General features: G+C 41.1%; 1 long non-coding RNA gene across 1 annotated transcript; it reads right to left on the reverse strand.

Annotated features, from left to right (window-relative positions):
* Positions 1 to 423: 423 nt before the first annotated feature.
* On the reverse strand, positions 424 to 5,260 carry LOC111947526. The gene is made up of 2 exons (XR_002873390.1): positions 5,112 to 5,260; positions 424 to 2,609 (listed from the first exon to the last, which is right to left on the reverse strand). It is a non-coding gene; the product is annotated as an uncharacterized LOC111947526 (long non-coding RNA).
* Between the last annotated feature and the right edge of the window lie 2,382 nt (positions 5,261 to 7,642).

Consider the following 7,642-nt stretch of genomic DNA (forward strand, 5'->3'; position numbering starts at 1 on the left):
CATTTACAAAGAACAAGACAAAAAATAGTAAATAAAGAAAATGCACAAATAAAAATTCAAATTATTCTAAAAAGTAAAAGATAAAGACAATAAAATAGCACTTCCTGTAAGGAAAAGGAACACCTGGAATTAAGGGGGGAATTGAGAAATGTTAAAGCAGAACAAAATCACACAGACGATGAAAAGAAAAAAGAAAATTGTCAAACATAACAGTAAGCAATTTTATAAAATGTAACAAAGTCCAAAAAAGGTCATTCCGGGCCTCGAACACTCGTGTCCTCCTTCTGCATGTCCCACAAGCTCTGGCAAGCTTGGACCTGGCCTCCTATGGACTTCTCAATAAGCCTGTTATTAGAGATGTGACACATAGTGATACAACAGAACGGCTGCAAAAGGACTTTGGTGTCCACTGCTGTGGTACTGTTCTGCCAAGATGATTCTGCTGTGGGTCTAAGTTTTTGTTAGTGTTAGGGTCAGGAAATTAAAAAATAAAAAACAATAAAACACAAAAGACAATGAGACAAGAATCAATTTACGCATGCGCAGTAAGAGAAAATATGATGGAAAAGGTCCACCACATTTCTCTTCTCAAAGGTCTGCTTCCCCTCGTGCTGTTTTATGAAGAACACAAGTGGGGAAAATACAAATTCAAGAAAAAAAGAAAAAAAGTTTATTATGGGCTGTTGTGTAATGACCCAGTCGTAGAACCTACTCATCCTTGCTGTGGATGAGAGAAAATCAGATGAACAGACACACAAAGCTTTAAAATTTTTAAAAATGGTCAATCTGTGTTACTATTTAAACATTCTTTCTAAATGGTCAATCTCTTTCTAGACAAATACATTTAAACGATAATAAAATAATGTCCTTCTTTTAATCATTAAGACCTCTTTTGTCTACCTCCCTCTCTTGGCCTGGGGCTAAGCTCCAGGACAAACACATAAAACGAATTAAATGTAAAGCAAGAACATAAAAACAATAAACAGTTTGGTGCACCGATAAGGTGAACAGGCGTCCTGTCCACGCTCCTGTAAAAGGCAAGGTCACAAGAAGAAATAATACAACTGCAACAGAAGATCTGTCATTAATTGCAGGCAGATGTCATCAACCTGTATTAGCAAAACACAAACCTCTTATAGCATAATGTTCTGTCAGAGACTTTAAACAGTGATCAAAAATGCAAGATGGATTTTATGAACCCCTCTGTACTAAAATGTAAATAATTGCTATTTTTATGTAATGATTCCATTAAAAGAAAACGTGTGCTAAGTCAATAGCAACAAACAACACACCTTGTGAGGTTAAAGGTGACAGCATGCAATATGGATCAGGGACGGATAGGTTTTATAATAATGGTGACGTCATCAATTCAAATTAACATTAGCTTAAATCATATGCAATCCATCTACTTTTAAAACCGGTTTCAAAGAAGTACACCATGAAGAATACGAATATTCAATGACACCATAGTTCTACAGCCCAGACTGAGTTTCCTTCCTCCCTTCATCTGCATCAGTCACTCAGCTGCACTGAGATCCAAAAACCTGTGCTCCTGCAATGACCTGAATCACCACCGGGGGGACGATGAAGAATGAACCAACATCAACTGAACCTGTGGACCATGAAGCATCAGAGAGCGTTTTAACATCACCTCTGCATCCTCATGAGCCGTCTCCTCTCTGCTCGGTTGTTGAACGGCAAAATTAACCTGTACATTTTATTTGAGGGAGGAAAGTGAACACCTGAATCAACACAATTTAACCAATGTGTTGTTAATGTCCTGCTTAGTCTAATCCTATGTGAGATACAGCTGTGTCTGACAGCTAGTATCATTGCATTTGTGAGTGTATGAATGCACAATAAGCCGCTCGCCCTCAGGGTTAATATATGTCAGTGTAGTTCAAATGCCATGTGTGGTCTTCTACCTGCTGAAATACTTCTTACTGTTAATCATGCTCTCTGTCATAATGGAGTGTACAGGTCAGACCATTCGGAGGCTTCAAACACAGGAATCCAGGCTTCAAACCTGAAATTAACGAAACCACCTGGCGTTTCAGGGCCCTTTCTGCAGTGGGGGTCGGCTGTGGTGTCCAGCATGGCATCCAGTCTGCCGTCTCCTGTTTTGACAAGACTGTCCCACCCCAACAGATTCACAGGCGTGTTTGGTGAATGCACGCATGAATGTTCCACCATCTGGTCAAAAGTCAGTCGGATGGTCTTTTGCAGGTTTTGAGGAGTCATTTGTTCATTTGTCAGAGCAGGTAGAGTGTCCAGTAGACTCATCAGTGGTTACCTTTGAGCTTGAAAAAGACAATGGCTCCTGCATCAAGTGGTGTTGTCCGACTTGCCCTGTGGTCCTCGCCACGGTGGAGGAGGGCTTGGAGTGGTCATGGGTACTGTTCATTTTTCCTCCAGACCCTCTGCCTCTCGGTCTGTACATTCTGCTGTTGGGCACCTCGTTGTGGGCTGTCAGGGTTCAGAGCGCCATAGATGCCATTTCCAACTGCTGCTGGGGTCCCCTGGGTGGCCTGCTTCTCCCAGGATTTTTCCACCTGTCATCCTGTTTTGGTCTCCGAATGGCTGAGCATGACACGTCACTACTGCTGTCTCTGAGGGCATAAAAAGTCAAAATTCATGTTAGTTTCCTTTTCTTTTTAAAACACCTTTTATCCTGTGTGTGAATCATTTCAGCAAGGTAAATAATTGTTTTTCTTCAGTTGCTCAACCTCCCCCTCTCTCCTGTCCTGTTTCTTCAAATGTGCTCTGGGGGTCAGTCACTGCTGACTCGGCCCCCTCCTGTGAAGGTAAAGAGCTGCGGAGGATGGTAAACTTATGCGCCTTTGTCACTCACCCACGTAGCAGAGGGGGGTTTTCTGCCTAAAGTTTTATGAGATCTCGGGGGGGGGGGGGGGGGGGGGGCGCTGCTGCTCTTCTGCTTGGAAAGAGATTTAGAAATGTATTAGTCATGTTCAGTCTTCACCGTCTCCAACACCGTCAGTTGATCAGTAATGAAAGCCAGCAAGGGGAAAAAATCCCTAAAATTTTCTTTGGCCGAAATGACGGACATGGAGTAAAATCTTTGGAAAATATGTTGTCTTACATGCATTCTGGCAGCTTTTCCTTCACTCTTAATCAAGAAACAAAGACAAATGGTTTTGACTTACCCTTAAGGACTGTTTTTGCCCTACAAAAAGAATTTGGAGAAGTACTAAAAGCAACAAAATCCCACAATTTAAGCTTTTCCTTATTTAACCAAAAACACAATTCTCACTCTAAAACACAGACAATCAATACAAAGACTATAACTTTTAACCGTTTTTGCAAAAGACATAACACAACAAATTAGGTACCTTACACAAACAAAAATAAACCATTTCACTGAAATGAATCGTTCATAACTAGCGTTTTAACATTCATGTTCCCTCTTCTCCTGTTCTACCATACCCTGCACTTTCATACCACACTTTTCCATGCCCACAGACCCTCCATTTTACTTACAATGCCTTTTAATTTCTCCTGCTTGTCACCTTACATTTCTTGTCTCTACATTGCAACATCCTTCCAAATCCTCAAAAACCATGTTTCCCTTTCCTTTACCTCGTCCTTTTCCCCATTCTGAAAACAATTTTCAAATACTATTGATTACGATTCAAACAAACAAAACCGCCACTCATTCGCTTCTCATTCAAACAGCAGTGCACAAGTCAAGATCAAAACAAACAGAAAAACGAACTTAAACAAATTAAAAATGTCAATAATACTTCTTTAAACAAAGCTGAACTTAATCGCGGTTATTAGGACATACAAACAAATTAGAGACATGTATTCACAATAAGAAATCCGAAATAATTACAAAATTATTTTACCCCAAATGTATTAGACCCTGCAACCATGCACGCTGATCGCCGTTGCAGCAGAGGCTCCCGTCGGAGGCGCTGTGCAACATAAAAACCTTTTTCGGCGAACCGAAAACCCACTGAAATTTGTTTTTCAACGTTGTCTTACAACCAAGGTCATTACCACGCTCGATAACGACGATCATGATTTTACCGCAAATTACATCCCAAACTCTTCAAATGTTCCTCATGAAAAAGTTCAGCACGTTCCGTCATATTTGGTCGTCAGGGACGCGTCTCGCCGACCACATGGTACAAACAAAGCCAATCACAGCCACACGTCGCCATTTTGGCTAGGACTCCGTCACGCTTACCACGTGGTACAGACAAAACCAATCACAGTCGTCTACACATTCGAAAACAAGTAAAACGTCCCGTCATTGGTCCGTTCGATGTAAACATGATGAACAAGATGGCTGCGTCCATAGAGCAGACAATACACAGGGAAATGTGGAAAATACAGTTAAAATACACAGATTTCAGACATTTTCATCCCATTCTTTCCAAAATCGCATACATTTCATTCCATTCATTCTCATTCAAGCCATTTTCACCGCTGTTGTCAAGTCAAGTCGTCAGCGTCGTCTGTCGTCAAAAGAAAATTCACCGGTTTCCTCATTTCTTCTGCCTAGTGCACCTTTCATTTTTATTGTGAATCTCTCTGTGGTTTCTCTACGCATTAAAAATAATTTGTGAAGGTTCGCTGCCTTCCTGGTTTTTCCGAAAATCCTAAAACGCGCAAAATTAGTTCCTATAGTAACACTGTTGTTTTCGTACGGGATTTCGTACAGGCTCAAACAGACGCAAAACCTCCTAAATTTTAACGTAATCCAAATATCACCCGCTCCCAATTTAGTGTTTATTCAATTTTTGACAGGCTGAACAGACACAAAACCTGCACAATTTCCTTAGATTCAATTTCATAAATTTCCTCAGTCCAATTTGCTGTTTCAGGAGGGTGAACCACAAAACTTATACAGGTGCGCTATGCCGTCCACATACTTCACTTCCCCACAATTTGAGTTATTCACTAAGAGAATAACCTGGTCAATATGCAGAATTTACGAACAGGTTCCTGCTTTACCTTTTGTTTGTGAGGCCTCGAGGGAAGTCAAGCACGTGGGGGGAGCGTCACCGACTTTTCGCCGAAAGTCTCAGAAATCTCATAATAAACCACTATCGGTCCTCTTAATAAACCACTATCGGTCCACTTACCCGCGTTGCGCTTCCGCGTTTCTTCCCCACTTTTCACGTTCAGGGGTCACCAATTAATGTTGGAAAAATATAATCTGTCGCTTTGAGATTACTTTCCTTTGTTGCATGTTCAATAAAGTCGAGAAGAAGAAAACCACGGGATTCGGCCGGATTAAGTTTAACAAATTTATTCCCTAACAATATTTCTAAAAACAGAGTAAAACAAAATAAAACAGATCGATCTGGGTGTCCAAAATCAAGGCCTGCAATACGCAAGAGGTTACATTCCGAATTCACATGCAGCTTGTCTGGAGACACAGGAAAATTCCTTGAGTTCAGACTTTTAAGCATGTGGGCAGAACATCCTCCCCCGGGAGCAAATGGCCGCCGAATCTCCGCCTCTGGTCGCTAGAGATTGGCTGACAGAGGAGCCCGCCTTCTTCCTTCAGCCCATCCTTAGAATCACAGCATCTGGTCTCTGGGGGCGAACCTCACAGATAGACACGGTACGGAATCCCCATGGGTGGCAGGAACTGTCACCGCAGGAAGTCGATCCTAGAGCTTTGTTCTTCACACGGGAGCAGATGCCTGTGGCGGTTCCCAGGGATTGAGATGATTGATTTATGATCCAAGTCAGACCTACAACCAAATGGCCTCAGAAGATCAAAGACCATTTTCTCCTGAAGGGGGTTGGAGGTTGGAGCTGCATTCCTGAAACCTCTTTACATATGCAATTATCAGGAAGTCCCTTTTAATTGAAATGACTGAAACCCACACACAGTAAACCAGAAAGAAAACCTTCAAAGAAATAAAGATAAGATAAAAACCTAGGAGAAATAAGAACCACAAAAAATAAATTCCTTCACTACCCAATACTAGCGCCTGTGCTCACAGTAGGAAGAGGCCTGGTGGCTGATGTCTTAGTGGTTTTTATCTTGCTCCAGGCTTTTTTTTCTCCACAGCTCTACTCCTATGTAAAATACTTGGTGTCACTTGGTGGTAATTCGCACCAGGCCTCAACCGCATTTATTAATCTCTCTGCCATGATCAATGTTTAAATGGTTGGCACCACCGCAAATAAAAAAAGGACGCAATCCATACATCACTACGAAATACGAGACCCTGATTCATCAAAGTTCAAATACTCTTACTTTCAATGCGTGGCTGCGATGCATGAATGCAAGAGTTTTGAATGTAGAAGCCAAAATCCACATATAAGCGCGTTTACATAGACTTATGTAAACGCATAGACATAGACTTTTTATCTGAAAGTGGTTGCTTGATTGTGCGTTACAAAGGCTGGTGTGAACGTAGCTTTAAAGGGTTAATTTTTTCCATGGCTCAAATGGATAATGTATCTGCTGAATTTTGTCCACCTAATCAACCCACATTGACAACCACAAACCCCATATAAAACTTTTTATTGGCTTAAATGTTACATTGAGCCTCGGGAATCTAGCTGTGAGACTTTCTGATGTTGCAGGTTGTAGGATAATAATAACAATCCATCGCTGTGTTTGATAATTTTGATCTTCAGAGAGCGCGCCGTCGGTTTGTTGTGTGACTGCACTGTGGGGTGCAGCTTGACAGAGCGAAACATCTGTGACATCCATCACTGCTCCTAACATGACTTTGTGTCTGCACCGGTTTAATCATTGCCAATCCCATGCCCCCACCTCGTCATCTAGTGATGACTCATCTTGTTTGACTGGGACCTTTTCTCCACCCAAATTACAGTGCTTCACAGCCATGTAATTCCCTCTTGCAAAGGGTGGATCAAAATGTTTTCTGCTGTGTGATATTTTTATCCACCATCCAGCTGGAATGTTAATTATAGCAAATATTCACGCACTGAAATGAAGCCCCTGTGAATTGGCAGAGTGCAGCACCACCACTCTCTGACACAGCAGCAATAGTTAAAACATCACACAGACATTGCCTTCACATGGGTGCTCCCACTGAACTTAAAATGAGAAAAGACATGCATTTAGGAGGCTAACAACATTCTTTTTAGGAGCTTAAAGATAGTCCTATATTATTATTAACAATTTAGGAAACTAAAAGCTACTAAGGAATTTAGCAACAAAAGGAAAACAAAGCCCAACAACAAAATGTGTTTGATTTTGTGACAATACTTTTTAGCAAGAAATTCTTTACCGTTAAATATCTGATTTTTTAAATGTTTTCAAGATTCTTTTTTTTTGTGTGTTTGTTATAGGTCTATAGAAGAATGGAACCGTTAGGGCGGACCTACTATCGTCACTTGATGAAACCCTTTGATAGGCTAAAGGTCATTACGATAAAAGAAAGTGCCAAACCATTTCTTTTAGCTGTATTCCCTTCTCATCACCTGCAATTTTACCTCAAAGAACATTAAATGACTTGTATCTACAAAATACCAAAAGCTAAGCAGAAAAAAGATTACCTGGATGACGTCCACTGTTGTTGATAGCTTCATTTTGCTGTAGTCGCACTGCTATGTCGCAAAGCAATGTCATTAGTCTACACCCCGCACACGCGATGACAGTTCAACTTTGAGTGGAAACACTCAC

The sequence above is a fragment of the Oryzias latipes genome, chromosome 6, assembly GCF_002234675.1.
Source record: "Oryzias latipes chromosome 6, ASM223467v1".
Taxonomy (NCBI): Eukaryota; Metazoa; Chordata; class Actinopteri; order Beloniformes; family Adrianichthyidae; genus Oryzias; species Oryzias latipes.